The following is a 19,489-nucleotide window of genomic DNA, read 5'->3' as shown; positions in this document are numbered from 1 at the left end:
TAATTTTAATATACCACTGTTAATATCATATTTTAATAATATAAACTTATAAACTTTCTTGGAGAGAAATAAAAAAATCTTAGCTCTGGAGATTTAACTCAATTTATAAAAATTATCTACCTGCTACACGGTAAGCTACTAATTATCATGCCAGGATAACTGGCATAAACAGCGACTGACCCAGGCAAACCAAGATATCATGTTTACCTTTTCTAATAAGCAAAGCCACTACTTATTGTCAAATCGATCATCAGTGAAATCAACTTCTTTTCTGTCAGGAAAAGTCTGATTTCATATTCAATACATATGAACATGGTATTTTGCTTTTCTGTGACAACCAGCTCACTTCCGAACACAGTGATTAGCTAGGGATAAGATGATCTCATTTCTTCACACATCAGTTTAAATAGGTGCAAGTTTAACTTTCTTGATTTTATAATATTTATAATTTAAAAAACCATATCTAATATTTCTTATAAGTCAGAACTTCACTTTTTGCAACCAGGCTAAAATAAGTTTTAATACACAGATAAATCAAACTTAATTTCTGCATAGTCATTGTAACAACAAGGATGGGTTACATAATTTTCAGGGCCCAGCACAAAATGGAAATGTAGGGCCACTTGTTCAAAATTAAGTGTTTCAAGATGGCAACAGTAGAGACTTAAAGTCAGCATAGGCTCTTCTAAAAGCAGGGCCCTGTGTGTCTGTACAGGTCACATACCTGTGATGATGGTACAGACGGCAGTTTTCTTTTAGAAATCCTTGTGTCCCATTTTAGCATAAGCCAAATAAATGTGAATAAAGTTTCTAAATTTTAAAAATAATATAACGCTTTACATGCCTTTTCATTCTATAAATGTGGACACAATTTATTAACTAGAAATACAGATAGATTTCCCCATCTATGAGGTAAAAGAAATCTATCTATCTACCAGTCTTTACCATAATCTGGTGAACAATTTCTCAGTGCCTCAGTTTCCTTATCTGTAAAATGGAGATAATGTACTCATCCTGAACTGTAAGAATTAATAAGGTTAAGATACAAATGCTTTTAGAACAGTCTCTGGTGTATAGTAAATGCTATAAAATTGTTTGCTATTACCATTATCATTATTATTATCACTACTATTATTATTTAGTCATTTCATTTACCACACAAACTATAAGAATGTCAGAATACAGAACTGATTTAATGGCAGTGACAGACTTGGCATATAAAATCTTTTTTCTCTCAACAGTGTACCAGATATCATAAACTTTTCAATATTTGTGTAAGATTTTCCATTTTTCACTAGAAAAATAGTGACACTAGTGAGCAATGCTACTTCTTATGAGGTCCTCTAAGCCATCTCCGATAGTGTTTAAATGTTAAGCTTACTGATAATATACTAGTGCCCTTTCCTTTTTTTTCCTCAAAAATTAATTAATTTAATTTTAGAGTCTGAATGTTATGTAAATAAATTACACTACATGAGAATTTTTTTAATACTATTGTTTGACAATGTTTTATGATGAAGATCACAAAACAGAATTGTCTTTAGAAAAAAATACATGTTATAAGTAAGATTCGTTATGTTTGGTGTCGGTGTTTCGCTTTCAATTGTACTTTGGTGGTTCTTAGAACTTTGGTGGAAAAACTTCTATTACATTTTTGTTAGAGTTTGGGTCTCTTATAAAACCTCAAAGCTGTCACTTTACCGTGTCTACAGGAATCCTCATGTCACCTTTCTTCAGCCTTTTGATTCCTCCTTATTGGAATCTTAACCACAGACTGGCAAATTAAAAATTTTAGATAAAAAATGCTGACTACTATTACTAAAAAGTGACAGTGCAATTCAAAACTGAAATCAGACTTGTATGAAATATATCTGTATTAGTTTTCTAGGACTAGTGTAACAAGTGCCACAAACTGGGTTGCTTAAAATGACAGAAATTTATTTTCCCACAGTTAAGAGGCTGGAATTCTGAAATCAAGGTGTCAGTAGAGCCACACTCCTTCTGAACTTATAAGAAAATCCTTTCTTGCCTCTTCCTAGCTTTTGGTGGGTTGCTGGCAATTTTCAGTGTTCCTTAGCTTGCAGCTGCATTGCTCCAGTCCCTGCCTTTGTTATTACATGGTGTTCTCCCTGTGTGTCTCTGTTTTCATATGACTGTCTTCTTATAAAGACACCAGTTGTATTGAATTGTGGCCCACCTTACTTCAGTATGACATCATCTTAATGTAACTAATTATACTTGCAACAACCTTATTTCTAAATAAGATCACATTCTGAGGTCCTGGGAGTTATGACTTCAATTTATATCTTTTGTGGGGACACAGTTCCACCTATCACAATGTTCAATTAAAATTTTTTTATATCAAACAGTGAAATTTACTAGTTTTAATAAAATAAAATATTCAGATATTTGGAAAAATTTTATGAAACATACCATAAAAGGCATGGTATGTCTTCAGCAAATGTGCGTGAACACATGTATCAAACTCTGGAGTTTGGCTTTGGAGGTAAGTAAAACAAACATGTATTAATATCAGAAATTATCCCTTTAACTTTGGTAGGCATTGTGATTAAACTTTCTCCATACATTTGAAGAAAGAGAATGATGTATACTTTAAAAGCTAATCAGTCTGAAAGCTACCATGGGGGTGTCCCTTTCATGTGCTATTGTGAAACAGGAGATAGGTCAGAAAGAACCACATATGAAATGCCTCAAGAACAAATGTGTGCTCTAATGGTCCCTTTCTGGGAACGACTCACATGGAAGTTGAGGATCTGAAAATTGGTTCCCTTTGAAAGTCTCTATGCACCCCAAACACCTTGTGAGAGTTACTGCATGGCTAAACTTATATCACAGGTGAAGTCTTAGTAGCAAATATCTGGGATTTTTAGCATTTAGCTTTTCAAATATGATAGATTAGGAAGGCAACATAAGATGTAGGGACATGGATCTTGAGTGAATCAAACTAGTTTACAAAATTTACCACCTTTGATAGAAATTAACAACATAGTTGACCTGCACTTTGTGATGAACAGATTTAACACTTAGACTTAGGTGTGTGTGTGTGTGTGTGTGTGTGTGTGTGTGTGTGTGTGTGTGTGTCTGATATTTAACATTGTGGTTCGAAAATTTGGAAATTGTAGTAGCTGGCCCATAGGTTCCTCTGAAGGAGGATAAGACGATTCGTGAGTCTTTATAGCCAGAGATGATGAAGTGACCCTATTGCTGAGTACAAGACTAAGCCATAAAGCTGTAAAGAATGATTCCTGCAAAGAAAGAATCTGGAAAAACTCAGACAACTCTTTCTATGAACATTTTATCAGATTTCATCCAACTTCTTATGTTAGTTATTTTTATGTCCTCATATCTCTTTCATTAATGTTTATCGTAGCAAACAAAAATAAAAACAAATTAAAAGGTCTGTGAATTTGCTAGGAGAAGGAACAGCAAATAAGTAGGGTGGAATGGTGAGGCACATTGACTTTATAAGATGAGTAAGTGAAAAGCCCAAGAGATTGAATAGGACTTTGAAAAAGAGAGTGAAACAGGCTGAATCCATAGAGTCTATAAGAGGAATGTGAGAGCTGTCAGGGCCTTAGGGTCCTCAGTTATAAAGGAAGAGCATTGGGAAAGATGGTTGCAAAGCAAGGTACTTTCAGGTCTATTATAATTAGTGAGTATTCATGAGCATACTTCCATCATCACTGCTCTTGGGTCCTGGCCTGGAATTTGGCCAGAGTTCCCGTACTTTCAGGTCCTCCCAGTAAAATCGCATAAGGGCCATAGCAAGTGGAATGGTCAGCAAGACCAGGTTGGGTGGTTCAGTCAAGTCACTTGATGTCTGTGAGGTGTTTGGGCTGTATGACCTCTAAAGTCCTTGCTAGCTCTAATGTTCAATTGAGTTTTCTCCAGAAGCATGGACTCTCTGCTTAGGTTGTTCCCTAGAGCCATAAGCATGGAGAAATGGAGAGAAAGAAGGGAATTCATGCCATAATATGGAGACAGAGCCTTCTTTCTGTCCTTCCCCAATATATTTTATATATATTCCTTGATTCTGAATCTGTACCACCTGGAACTAGAGCTCTGCAGTCACAGGAATCTCTACTCTGTAACCCACACTGACTTTCCTGTTGGGGAATGATTCTGCTCCCTTTCCTGATAAAGTGTTGAATCTTGGCCCCATGATGCAGTTTTTAACATTCTTTGCATTAATGATCATTTTCTCCACTCCTATGCAGGGTCTGTATCCAGACTGTCCCTGTCAAAGTCTTTGGTGAAGACAGGCACATTCATTCCATAAAATGGAGGGGAAGACGTTCTTTTTTGTGGCTCAGTTTTCACCACTCTGGGAATGGCTACATGGATAACACACAGTCTGCTTCTAATCTCCCAGGTTTCCAATCATTTTCTCACAGAGTTGGAACTCTAGCAGTATAACACTAATTGATTTCTTTTTTTCTGAAAATTTCCCTTCAGCCCTGGAGCCCTGACTATTGACCCCAAGAAGATGAATCTAGGAAATTATTCACACACAAGCTGTGGTGTCCCAACTGCTGTGTATATAAACCCAGAAAGGAATAGTGACAGACATGGGACAGTGAGCAGACATGGCAAACTGTTGCTGTATTTTCTGGTGCTCATAGACCCTCAATGTCTTTGCCCAAGAAAGAAGATGTTGCCCATTGCTGTGCCTATGGTCTGGCCTTAGGAAACTGGGTTGCTCAAAGCAAATCCAGGGGACTCTTAGTATGGGAGACAGGGGGATATGTGGTTTCCTAATTTGTATAGAGAAGTGAGAGAAGAAATCTTTATGTTCCAGGTTGTCTAACTTATTTCATTTATCTACTTTTGTTTCTCACCAACATGGCAGGAAGTTTTTGTGTTCCCCATTGAGTCAGATAATTCCTTTTCCATAGTAGAAGTGCGACTAAAGAAGCCACCAAGGCCACGATGTGCATCAGATTCTATACTAACCTTACCCATGATATAGTCATTAGGGATATAACATTCTGGACCAAGAAAATGAGATCCTCCTCTTTAAATAAAAGAGTGAGTTTACAGCTATGCCGCCCTGAACAAGCGCGATCCCATCTGATCTTGAAAGCTAAGCAGGTTCGGGCCTGGTTAGTACTTGGATGGGAGACCACTTAGGAAGACCAAGTGCTGCAGGTGCAAAAAATAAAAAATAGAAGATTATAAGCTGACAAGGTCCTTGCAGTCTGTGAGGTAAACCAAGGGTTGACTCACCTAAAACAAATAAAAATAAACAAACAAACAAATAAATAAAATGGGTGATATGTATTGTCCTAGTGGGTTATCCTGGTTGTGTGTGTGTGTGTGTGTGTGTGTGTGTGTGTGTGTGTGTGTGTGTGAAGATCTCAAAAAGATGTCCTGGTCTAAAGCAGCTCTGTGAGCTGGAAGTCTGCCCCAAGGATTGCAGAACTCTGGTTGGATGGATCACTCTGCGGAGACATAGGCAAGTATTGTCTTGGGGCAAGAGCAGGATTTGTTTGGTGTTAACTTTGATAAGAATCAGTCTAGTGGAATACATTGGAGATGTGAATCTGTGGGACTTTGTGTGATCATCTGTTGAGATTCACAGTGTCTATCATAGTAGGACTTTTCATCCTAATGTCCTGGTCTGGGTGGCACCAGCACATGAGGTACATGGAAAACTGTTCCCCAAGCCGAGCTGTGTCCCTGAGGTTTTTCTTGCTCCTCTAAGAATGCCAGTCCTGAAGGCAAATCTCAGAGATTAAACCTCCCTCTCCCCATGTGTCAGGCTCTTCAGTATTTGTGTCCCCCACACTCTGCCATTCAACATATCAGAACCTTGCCTCAGCTCTGTTGGGGCTGATTTCCCTCTCTCTTCAATGCACCACCAGCTGAAAGAGTGTGTAAGGGTTAGTGAACAGCCTATTGAAACAGTAATCACTGGATATTAGAACCGAGGAATTTCTTGAGCTTAAGACACCTTAGAAACCACAGGGAATGGTGGTATTCATATTTTTGTTTGAAAACTTGATAAGATACGAGAACACTTCACATTTATATAAAAAAAAAAAAAAGAAACAGTAGAAGCAACAGGTCTGTTCCTCAAGCCATTTAAATTTTCATTATTTTGTGGAAAGTGTTAGCTGTTTGTGGAACCTCTAATCTTTCCCAAAGCCCATATTTCCAAGTAGCACAATTTTAAAAGTGATGCTTTAGACCAAAACATTGGTTAGACATCTACATAGTTCATAAAACGACCTCCCCAATTGCTCCCTCCCTCCCCTGACCCTCCACTTAGCCAACATATTAATGCTAACTGCATTCCCTATGCCGTGCTCCCCATCCCCGTGACCATCCATCAGCTACTAATTTGTACTTCTTTAACCCTTCACTCCATTATCCCAATTCCAGAACCCCCTCCTTTCTGTCCATCACCAAATTGTCTACTATATTTGTGAATCTATTTTTGACTAGTTTGTTTTTTATTCCTTAGATTCCACGTATAAGTGAAAGCATATTTCTTGCCATTCTGATGGCATGTCCTTGGCTTTCCCATCCTCTAAATAGGTCATTTGATCCTTTTATTAACCTTGTTTATTCCTTTGTTTATTCCATTTAATATACTTCTCATTTTGGGTAATGTGTTCTTCATTTCAGACTGGTTCCTTTTTATAATTTCCATTTCCATTTTTCTGTTTTTTATCTCTTTGTTGATTTTATCTACAATTCCCAAAAGTTCATTGAGCACCTGTATAACAAGTGTTTTGAACACTTAGGGTTACTTGACTCCATTATTTCTGCATCTCTGTTCTGTTCCCTCATATGATTTCTGCTTCTTTGTCTTCCTATATATCTGTTTCTATGTACTAAGAAAAGCTCCTACGTCTCCTGATCTTATTAGTGTGGATTTGTGAAGTAGGTGACCAGTGGCACAGTCCTGAGAGGGGTTCAGGGGCAGGCCAAATTTAGCCCAAGTCTTTGCACCTTCGGGGCCACATGTTAAGATTCAGCAAGCAATCAACAGATGCTGTGCTTATAGTTACCTCAAAGGGCACACCAGAAACCGAGGCCGGCTGCCTCCAGTGTGAGTCTAGGTGCTGCTCAGCAAGGAGCACGTGGCTCTCTGGGGGTGTACCTGGATGTGGCTTGGGTGGGGCCTTGAGTTAAGGAAGGCAGGGTTTCAGGGAATCCTCTGGGCGGAGTGACCTCTGTTATCCAGTCTGATGACGTCACGGCTACTGTGGTTCTGTGTCCAGTGCACTTGCAATGGGGAGGGCTCAACAGGAACAATGGATACCGCTGGCACTTCTGTACAGAATGAGTCTCGCCTGGGCCCTCCCTCTGACAATGTCTCCTTGTAAGTCCCTAGTGCCCCCTGCATGCAGCCAAATTGGCACTGGTACTCAGAGTGAGCAGGTCCATCTCTGCGAAAATCCACTTGCGGACTCAGCTTCTTTAAGAGGCATCTGTCACTGCCTCTACCTCCATCTCACACAGCCGCTCATGACCGGGCAGCCCCGCATCCTCGCCCCATCCTACCTTCTGCCGTTGCGGGGTGATTTCTTGGATTTCTCCCTAGCTGTATGGCTTGTTCATCTAGACCCCAGGTGATTTTTTTCCTGCTCTGCTCCTTGTTTCTGTCACAACTTTGATTTGGTCGCCAGAGAGATGAACAGAGCTTCTATCATCTATGCCATTTATTTTTCCTCTTTATTTATACCTTTGAATTAAGACTGAGAGGTTCTCTTCCAGTTTGAGCAGAGATGAAAGATGGAAGGATAGAGAATTGCTTGGATTCCTCATTCCAGTTCCTGATGAAGCAAAAATTCTTTCATTAAATCTTTTCAGATTTATGCTACCTGTTACTGGTAAACCTATTACTGCAGACCCCCACTTTTTCATAGTATTCTGCCATCAAGAGCTGTAAATTATCAGGTTTCAGGTGAACAACTGTTTGTTGTTGATTTCTTTTCTCCTCCTATAATATATATTTTCTAGTTTGTCAGAATTTAACTTAAGTGTTTGCCTCAATCTTTAAAATATATATATATAAATTATATCGTAAAATGTTTAATATCTCTGTGAATATTTCTCAGTGTTGGTGTTTCTTCTGTATTACAATAGATCATGAAGAAACTTCATATTCTTTATAGTTATACCCTAAAAAGTAATTGGGATTGTGGGGAGAAATGCAGTTTAGGCATTCCATTCAAGACTTATGCAACACCATAATTGACTCAATGTCAGTTGAGTAACTATTCTATTAAAACTGTTCCAAGAATAAATTAAGATAAAAATATACCAAGTACTTAACTTTACCTTGATGGATAGGTGTATAAGTAAAAGTTGAATAATGGAGAAAAAGGAAAAATGCACCAAGATTAGAAAAGGTACTTCTAGGATGGAGCATGTGGCCAGATGGGCTGAGAGGAAGATAATTTGGTCCTTGAGTTTGCTGTATTTCCCTATGTTAGCTGTAACTTGGTGGTAGAAAATAACAACTGAGGGATAAAAAATGATGACAACATTTGTATTACACTGATATCATTCCCTTTCTTATCAATTAGAATTAGTTTATGTTACAGAAACAAGTGCTATAGCTGAATAGAGTGTACTAATGACCAGAGGTGGTAGTGCTGGAATTTCTGCTTACAAGGGGCTTAGGAGTGTGGCAGTGTGGTTGGATAGGGGTACTAGGGACCTTATATCAAAATTACATTTGAATAGCAAGTATATTTTAGTTCTTTTTTACTTAAATTTAATCATTCCCTCCAAAGTTGGCTCTGGCTTTCTTAATTACATAAGAAATGAGGGAACAAAGAGGATGCTATTCAAAGATGACCTAGAGCATTCCAAAGCCCTGAAAATGGAGCAGTCAAAAAGTGAAGTGATTTCTTTAGTAGTTTATTTGGACCCAGTGGCTAAGCTTCCAAGGCATCTTCAGTTCAGAAATCTGCTTAGGGTGATTATAAAGTTGAAACAAATATGAAGACATAAAAAAGAACTTTCTCAAGTGCAATTCACCTGTGAACAATTCTTTAGAAGGAAGTATGGCAGTAAGCTGTGGGACCAGAACCAAACATTCTTGCCCAGAATGTACTTAGGAGGCTGTGTCACTTGGTAAGAGCCCTCAGAGGATGTCAAAAACAGGGGATATCAAAAACATAAGGCTGAAAGGGATGGATTGGAATCAAGAGCATTTGATTATACAGAAAGGAAAAGAAAGAGACATCAAATAAGACACGGTGATGTGCATTGCCAACATTGTGGATACCCAAACTGTTTGAGAGAGTAAAAATATCCCCAATGCTTCTCTTAGAGTGTACAGAGGTGGATTTCTCTCTCAGAGGGGGTAAGTTCATGGACTTCAAATTAATCTCTGAGGAAATTTCTCTCAAATTAGTTTATAGGCTATGAACTCAGGACAATTGACATCAATTCACTGGCATCTTGTGAAGCCACGACCAAGCTTTTCTTAAACTATTCTCATTCTCTCAGACATTATAGAGTTGCTATTATTGACTTTGGTGACAAAGGGTTGGGAAAAATAATTTTGTCTGAGATATCTGATTTAGTAACTGAGATATTAGCTTGTTTTCTACATTTTGTAGGTGAGAGTGCTGTGATAATCTTGTGTGTCCCATTAAACACTCTGAACTCTTTAAAGAAAGGGCTTATTCAACTTTGCAGGCCTTGAAGAAGCCACATTCTCTTAATGGAAGACATCCAGGCTGCAGGTGCTGAAGGAATGTGACTCTACACTGCCCATGAAGTGTTACTCTCTGGATGACATAAGCAGAATTAGCAATTGCGAGGGGGTTAGATTCGGAATCTAATTTATTTTGAATTTTTAACTCACAAAGGTGAGACAATTTGACTGGGCTTTACTTACAAGGAAATTTAATTTTTTTGACTTTAATCTCCCCCTGATTAAATTATTATTTAATAATAAAGTGATTTTGTATTTAGAGTTGGGACATCTATTTGTTGTTGGTATTTATTATAAAAATATCTTAATATTACCATTAATTTCTTTGCAGAGCTTTAGATGGAGCCATATTTGGACAATATGACTAGAAATAATTTGGATTGAGAGGAGTAGGGACTTGAGTGTAGCATAGACTTATAGTTGATTTAATTAACCTGTTTTTTTTCTAGTACATTTCAAAGCTTCTTGAGCAAAATTTACATTGACCAGGAGAATTTATAATGGAGCACTGGGAGAGAGCCACATCTTTGCTTGGTCACAGGTATATTAGTTGATCCCTTTGGTTTAAATGAACAAAAAATGGAGGTATTTTTTGATGAAATATTTACTCCACCTAGCTCATGTTTCCTTCAAGATGATGGAAACAACATTAGAGAAATGTTTTTGGCCTTGATTTTCTTACAGTCTCCCCTCCAGGAGATAAGTCAGTTGTGTTCTGTAGCTGGCTAGTTCAGGATCTGCACACCTCTTCCCAACACTATATTCGGTCACATCACATCAGTAGTCTAAAATCAGCCCTAGTTGGAGTATTTATAGTACGGAAACCAGCAAACACTACAAATCAGGACTCTTTGTTCCAGAAACTGATTTAACAGCAGTACTTTTGTCATCTACTCTGAAGGGAATGACTTATTCTGTTAATGACCTTTGGATAAGAAACTGAGCTTATGTATGTTAGTTCCTTTCTCTCCTCTTCTCTCTGTGAATATGTGTTTATGATAGCATACATTTTGGTGGGCTCTCAGCTATATGGTGACTTTGACTCCAAGTACTCTGTATCCGTTAAAAGAAATCTGTCTGATCCAGCACTACTGGGGACTGGGTGAGAAAAGTTGTCTATGTCTGGAAATCAATATTAAGCCATTTTCAGCAACCCTTTCAATTTTAAAGTCAATGTTTTGACCACTGTCTGTCTGACTCAATTTCTCTCAATTGGTTTAAAACTTAGATGAAAAAGAGAGCAGTACAATTTATAAGCTTCCTTACACCTCAACACCTATATTTTCTCTTGAGTTGTTTAGAAGTTATGTGTATATATACTCTTCTAATGATTACTTTTAACTTAAATTATATATTTTTTATTTTGAGAAATGATTCTACATTGGATGGAAATTTACATTAGATTTTTTTTAAACTAAAACTATAATAATTTAAAGAAAGCTTTAGCTTCTGACTCAGATGCAAACAAACATAGTAATGGAATTATGTTGTTTCTTTTTTTACATATTTTTTTTAATGAGTAGAACTTTTAAAATAAACTTTTTATTTTGCAAGAATCTTATATTTATAGATAAGTTGCATGAATAATGCTGAGAGTTCCTATATGCCCTTCACCCAATTTCCTCTAATTTTAACATTTTATATTATCTTGGTATATTTTTCAAAACTGAAAAATCAGCATTGGTACATTACTATTAACTGAACTTGTCTTCATTCATATTTTTCTACTTTTTACACTAAAGTATATTTTTCTATTCAAGGATTCAATCCAATGTACCACATTATATTTAGTCATCATGTCTCCTAGTCTCCTGTGGCCTTTAATAATTTCTGTCTTTCTTTTGTTTCATGAACTTAACAGTTTTGAGGAGTACTGGTCATATATTTTGTAGAAAGTCCTTCAATTTGAATTTGTCTGATGTTTCTGTCCTTATTAGACTGGATTTTTAGATTTTTAGGATGTATTATTCATTAAAGACCGTTTATAAACACAATGGATATGTAGATATTGTATGTTATAGAATATTGTTTTGAATTTTAAAAACTGGGTAAGAGATAACATTTAAGTAACTTTTACAACTTACTTTTTTATTCCACATTGTTTTAAGATCCATTATTTTTGAAATACGAGCATTTTTTTTTCATTACAATGTGATACATACATTCCTGAAAAATCCTCATGTTTTGCATAATTGTGCACTAAAAATTACCAAGTCGATGGGATAATTAGACCTCTAAATTATTGGACCAATAGATAATTAGGGACAGACCACTCAAAACCTATACACTAATACATCAAGACATTAATGTTACCAGTAACAATCTCAATGAAATTATGAGCATAGAGAAGGCTTTTCACACACTTTCACCAGTCTCACAATTAGTTATTATAGTTTTCAGCTTAAAGCTCATAAGACCTCCTTTAAGACATATGTCTTTGAGGGATAGACCCTCCAAAGAGGCATTGGTTTCATCAAAATTTAAAATCTGATCTCTAGTGTAGCTTTAATTATCATATTGGTTCCATAAAGTCAACCTTAAGGTTGTCTGGTCATATCTGATTCTATGCTTATCATTCTCAAATGACCTTATAGCCAAAATCTTGGCAATATAACAAATGTTTTCAATTGCATCTTGTTGCAAGGAGAACAGATCCTTATTGAACTTATGTAAATAACTATATTGCCATGCAAATAAGAAAATTTATTAAGGTTGGGAAGATGGTGGACTAGGTAAAAGCAGGGTTTGTCTCCTCCCAGGTCCGCATTGAATTTATAACCAAATTATAAAATAATCAATGTGGAAAATCACCTAAAGTCAAGCTGATCATAACACCTACATCTGATCATATAAAGGAGCCACATCGAAGCTGGTAGGAGGGGCAAAATGGTGAATCTGGCTGGACCCGCACCCGCAAGTGGTGGAGGATCACTGGGAAGGAGAGCGAGGCTGCAGAGGCTCTCCCGAAGGAGAGGTTGGTCCTGGTCTCATCTGGTGGCTCTCTAGCCCAGAGTACTATTTCAAAGAAGGAGAGATTCCAATAACTCTGACTGTAGAAACCCAAGGGGATTCCAGCCATCTGGGTGAGACAGAAGGAGACTGAACCCCTAGATGTCCCTTTGAATGACCCTCGCACAAGCTTTCTGACCTGAGGATACTCACCTGGGATGCTGGCAGTGAGTCATAGGCTTGTGTGAGATTCATTCTGAGAAAATGAACATTACCTGGTGCCAGAATGAGGTCTGGAAAGGCAACCATCATTGTACATTAGTCTGGCCCCTCTACAGGGTAATCTACAAACCAAGCCAGTTTGATTGTCCAGACACCTCCCACAGAGCCATTAGGAAGTCCTGGTCAGAAGGGATCAGCTCAACCTGCCTAACCTGTAGATTTCCCGGGGCATTTATTGCTGGATGGCTGCCAAACCCTGCTCCATTCAGGGCCAAGAATTCACAGCCTGTGACCAGCGCTGTGAGCCACCTTTCCAATCCCAGTGGGCGACCAGCACTGTAAACCACATTTCAGAGTTAGGGTCAGGCAGACCACTGCTGCCGACATGAACTTGGGAAGATATTGGGGACCTGTGGGCCAGTCCCAGATAGCAGCTGGTCTTGCTGTGATCTGGGACTTCTGTGGGAGCTCATATTAGTTACCAAAGTTACAGCAAGACTGAGGCTGTATTGATCTGACTGCCATTGTCTCTCTAACACTCCGCCCTAACTTACCCACAAACTGCTCCAGGTGGCCCCTTGTCAGTGAACTGCCACAGCTCAGCCCCTCCCCTCCCCGGAACTCCCAATCCACACAGGCAATAAGCTTTGGCTAGCACCGGGCAGGCACTACACAGAAATCAGCAGCAGGCAGACCTTTGCTGCCTGCAAGAGTTGCAATATTGTGTCTGGGGAGCACAGGGGCCCCTGATGGCAGCTGGTCTCACTGTGATTTGTGTCTACAGAGGGAATACCCAGGCACAGAAGTTGCAGCAAAACTGAGGCTATATTGGCTGAATGAACCTTGTCTCCCTGAGATCCCACTTCACCCAAGCCACAAAGTGCATGTAGCCCATTGACAAGCAGCCTCTTCTGCCCTGCTTGGCTCTGGGGTTGTGCAGTTAGCGCAGGCAATAGACCTTGGCTAGTGCAGTGAGTGCATTTTGAGGAAAACAGTTGTGGACAGACCACTGTTGCCTGTACAAGCTGCAATATCTCATAAAGAGAGTGCAGGGGTCTGTATTGGCCTGATGGCTCTTGACTCCATGAGCTCCTGACCCATCCAGTACACAAAGTGCCTGCTGCACATTGATAGGCAGCTGCCCCTGCCTTGGGGTAGCACATTTAGGCTCAGGGTAAGTAAGTAGCAATTGACCTTGCTACAAGTAGAAATTTGTATTTGGAGCCACAGAGACAGCGTTGGCACGTAAACTGACACTGCAGTGACAGGGGGAAATTTACTCAGTAGACAGACCCAGGAGACCCCCAGAGTCCTTGTACCACCCAACTCACATATCACCCAGAGGCTCATCTAGTTTCAGAGACTTACAGGCAACTGATAGACAGTGTCAGGCCTTGAGGAGCACTTGTTCCTCTGCTAAACTGCCATAGATCAGGGACGAGGGATAACTGAGAGCTTTCTACAGCATATTCTCTTCTACTTACCTATAGATCCAACATACACAACAACTATCAGCAGATCACTTTGTAGCTCTCACCAGGTAGCCCTGAGCAATCAAAAGCAGTAACTGACCTTGGCCTATGGAGGAGTCCCTCCCAAGGAGCCACAAAACCAACGCATCTGGAGAATGGCACCAGACCACAGCAGAACAACTTCTGACTAGTCCTAGTAGTGATACATAAAAACGGAGGTTGCAACAAATACACAAGCCTTCTGGGGCAAATACCACTCAGTGGAGTCAGTACTACATAACAACTCTTATCCTGTGGGTGCAGCCAATTCCCACAATTAGCCTGACTCTTAATCTCACCCGCTGATCTATTAACAACAGAAGATCACACACGACCCACACAAAGGTCACATCCAGAGCTCTCGGCATAAGGGATCAGGAAGTGTGCCACTGTGCCACACTCATGGATACTCTAACCAGCAAAACTTTTGATTAAAATGGAAGGTGAGATAAAGAGCTTCCCAAACAGGAGAAAGCTTAAGGAATTCATCACCAATAAGCCACATTACAAGAAATGTTAAAGGATCTTCTGTAAAAAAGAAGACGGGTAAAAAAGAAAATAGAAATACAAATATGAATAATAAAATGGCAGTAACAATGTACCTATCAGTAATCACTTTAAATGTAAATGGATTAAATGCTCCAATGAAAAGACATAGGGTAGCCGAATGGATAAGAAATTAAGACCCATGCATATGCTATCTATAAGAGACCCACTTCAGATCAAATGACACTCACAGCCTGGAAAGTAAAGGGAAGAAAAAAGATATTTCATGCAAACAGAAATGAAAAAAAAAGCCAGAGTAGGATTAGTTATATCAGATAAAATAAACTTTAAAACAAAGGCTGTAATAAGAGACAAAAAAAGGGCATTACATAATGATAAAGGGATCGATAAATCAAGAAGACATAACTCTAGTAATCATATATGCACCCAACATAGGCGCACCTACATACATAAAACAATTATTGACTGACATAAAAGGAGACGTCAACAGTAATACATTTATAGTAGGAAACTTTAACACCCCATTGACACCAATGGACAGATCTTCCAGGCAAAGAATCAACAAGGAAAAAGTGGGCCTAAAAGATACACTAGAACAGATGGACTTAATAGATATTTTCAGAGCATTTTACCCCAAAGCAGCAAAATATACATTCTTCTCAAGTGCACATGGAACACTTTCCAGGATAGACCACATGTTAGGATGCAAATCAAGTCTCAATAAATTTAAGAAGATTGAAATGCTATCAACCGTCTTCTGTGATCACAGTGGTATGAAACTAGATATCGACTACAAGAAAAAAACTGGAAAATACACAAACACATGGGGGCTAAATAACATACTACTAAACAATGAATGGGTTATTAATGAGATAAAGGAAGAAATTAAAATATACCTAGAGACAAATGAAAATGAAAATACAATGACTCAAAATTTTTTGAGACACAGTGAAAACAATCCAAGAGGGAAATTTATAGCAATACTGGCCTACTTCAAGAAATAAGAAAAAGCTTAAATAAACAATCTAATCTTACCATGAAAAGAACTAGAAAAAGAACAGCAAATAAAACCCAAAGTGAGGGGGAAAAAAAAGGGAAATAATAAAGATCAGAGCAGAAATAAATGAAATAGAGTCTAGAAAAACAATACGAAAGATTAATGAAACCAAGAGCCGGTTCTTTGAAAGAATAAACAAAATTGACAGACACTTAGCCAGACTCATCAAAGAAAAAAAGAGAGAGGATGCAAATAAAATCAGAAATGAAAGAAGCAAAATAACCATGGACTCCATAGAAAATATGATGGATCATAAGAAAATACTATGAGCAATTATATGCCAACAAATTGAACAATCTGGAAGAAATGGACACATTCCTAGAAACATACAAGACTGAGTCAAGAAGAAACAGAAAATCTGAACCAACTGATTACCACCAATGAATTAGAATTAGTAATCAAAAACCTCCCAAAAAACAAAGGTCCTGGACCAGATGGCTTTATAGGTGAATTATATCAAACATTCAAAGAATTATTACCTATTCTTCTCAAACTATTCTAAAAAATTCAATAAGAGGAAGGGCTCCCTGGCTCCTTTTATGAGGCCACCATTACCTTGATTCCAAAACCAGGCAAAGACATTACAAAAAAAGAAATATGTAAGCCGATATCACTTATGAACATTGATGCAAAAATCTTCAACATGATATTAGCAAACAGAATTCAGTAATACATTAAAAATATCATACACCATGATCAAGTTGGACTTATTCCTGGGATGCAAGTTTGGTTTAATATCCATGAATCAATTAATCCGATACGCTGCGTCAACAAATCGAAAGATAAAAAGCGTATGATCGTATCAATAGATACGGAAAAAGCGTTCAACAAAATCCACTATCCATTTATGACCAAAACTCTCAGCAAAGTGGGAATAGAGGGTACATACCTCAACATAATAAAGGCTATATGTGACAAACCTACAGCTAACATCATACTCAATAGGGAAAGGCCAAAAACATTTTCTTAAGATCAGAAATAAGACAAGGATACCCACTTTCATCACCCCTCTTCAACATTGTATTGGAAGTCTTAGCCACAGAAATAAGACAAGAAAGAAAAATAAAAGGCATTGGAATTGGAAAGGAAGAAGTAAAACTCTAGTTATTTGTCGACGACATGATACTATATGTAGAGAACCCTAAAGATTCCACTGAAAAACTATTAGAACCGATCAATGAATTCAGTAAAGTAGCAAGTTACAAAATAAATACTCAGAAGTCAGTGGCATTTTTATACACCAATGATGAACTCTCAGAAAGAGAAATTAAGAAAAAAATTCCATTTACAATTGCGTTGAAAACTATAAAATACCTGAGATTCAAATTAACCAAGAAGGTAGAAGATCTGTTTTCAGAAAATTATGTCATTGAAAAAAGAAATTGAAGAAGATACAAATAAATAGAAGCATATACTGTGTTCATGGGTAGGAAGAATTAACGTCGTTAAAATGACCATACTACTCAAAGCAATCTACAGATTCAATGCAATCTCTATCAAAATACCAATGGCATTTTTCAGAGAGCTAGAACAAATAATCTTAAAATTTATATGGAGCCGTAAAAAACTCCGAATAGCTACGGCAACCTTGAGAAAGAAGAACAAGTTGGAGATATCACACTACCTGATATCAAACTATACTACAAGGCTACAGTAATCAAAACAGCATGGTACTGGCATAAAAACTGATACATTGATCAATGGAACAAAATAGAGAGCCCAGAAATAAATCCATGCCTAAACACTCATTTAATATATGACAAAGGTAGTAAGAATATACAATGGGGTAAAGAGAGTCTCTTCAATAAATGGTGTTGGGAAAATTGGGCAGATACATACAAAAAAGAGAAACTGGACCACCTTCTTACACCATATACAAGAATAGACTCAAAATGGATTAAAGTCTTAAATGTAAGACCTGAAACCATAAAACTTCTAGAAGAAAACATAGGCAGTAAACTATCTGATATTACTAACAGGAATTTCTTTTCAGATATATCTCCTTAGGTAAGGGAAATAAAAGAAAAATAAACAATGGGACTATATATATATATATATATATATATATATATATATATATATATAAACATTTTCATACAGCAAAGGAAACTATTGACAAAACAAAAAGACAACTGACTGTTTGGGAGAAGATATTCGCTAATGATGCATCTGATAGGAGGTTAATATCCAAAATATATAAGGAACTTATACAACTCAACAACAACAAAAAAAACCAATCCAATTAAAAAATAGGTAGAAGACCTGAACAGATACTTCTCCAAAGAGGAAATACAGATGGTTAATAGACATATGAAAAGATGCTCAAGCTTGCTAACCATCAGAGACATGCAAATTAAAACCACAAGGAGATACCACCTCACACCTGTCAGAATGGCTATCATCAATAAATCAAAAAACAACAACAGCTTTCTTTTTTTCAGTTGATCTCTAGATTCAAAGCATTATGGTCAGAGAATATACTTGGTATCATTTCAATCTTCTTAAATTTACTGAGGCTAGTTTTGTGTCCCATCAAATGATCTATACTTGACAATTTTCCATGTGCACTAGAGAAGAATGTATACCTAGTGTTTTGGGATGAAAGGTTCTGTAAATGTCAATTATGTCCAATTGGTCTAACATGTAATTTAAGACTGATATTTTCTTATTAATTTTCTGTTTGGATGATCTACCCATCGCTTTTAGTGGAGTATTTAGGTATTGTAATAGAATTGTGTTTTTGTTATGTTCTCCCTCTAGTTCTGTTAGTAGTTGCTTTATATATTTTGGTACTCCCTGAATAGGAGCATATATATTGATGAGTGTTATATCTTCTTGATGTATTGTCCACTTTATCATTATGAAGTATCCATGTTTGTCTTTATTATCTTTTTTATCTTGAAATCTTTTTTGTAAGATATAAGTATGGCTACACTTGCTTTTCTCTGAATGCTATTTACTTGGAGCATTGTTTTCCACTCTTTTGCATTGAGTCTTTATTTATCCTTGCAGCTGAGATGTGTCTCTTGAAGGCAGCATATGGTTGGATTTTGTTTTTTTTAATACAATCCTTACTCTGTGCCTTTTTATTGGTGAGTTCAGTGCATTTACATTTAAGATGATTATTGAAATATAGTTTTTCTGTAGCCATTGTATCTTTTGTCTTCTAGTAACTCGGTGTCTCCATTATTTATTTTTTCTTGTGTTTCTGTTTGTTATTTTTGTTTGGTAATGTTCTATGCTTTTTCCCCCTCTGTCCCCTTTTCTTTTATGTTATGTGTCTCAGTTCTGTATTTTTTTTTTCAGTGTGCGGTTACCATTAAGTTTATGTAAAATAAAGTTTCATATATACAGTGGTCCTTTTTCTTCTGCATGTGTTGTATCTCACACCCCCTTTATAAATTTAGATCTTTACTCCCTCCCCTTTTTTGTCACCTCAAATTATTTTTATTTATGCTATGAATTCATTTCTGAGTTACAGTAGCTATCGTCTTCTTTTTATCTTTTAAAAATATTTTTATCTCCTTTAACCACTGTGTA

General features: G+C 37.3%; 1 pseudogene; it reads left to right on the top strand.

The window, feature by feature from the left end:
• The first annotated feature begins 5,053 nt into the window (after positions 1-5,053).
• LOC118613097 lies at positions 5,054-5,172 on the top strand (annotated as a pseudogene).
• The last annotated feature ends 14,317 nt before the right edge of the window (positions 5,173-19,489 follow it).

This window comes from Rousettus aegyptiacus, unplaced genomic scaffold (assembly GCF_014176215.1).
Source record: "Rousettus aegyptiacus isolate mRouAeg1 unplaced genomic scaffold, mRouAeg1.p scaffold_m13_p_17, whole genome shotgun sequence".
Taxonomy (NCBI): Eukaryota; Metazoa; Chordata; class Mammalia; order Chiroptera; family Pteropodidae; genus Rousettus; species Rousettus aegyptiacus.
The sequence above is the reverse complement of the archived record's forward strand: the minus strand, read 5'-3'. Positions and strand labels throughout refer to the sequence as shown.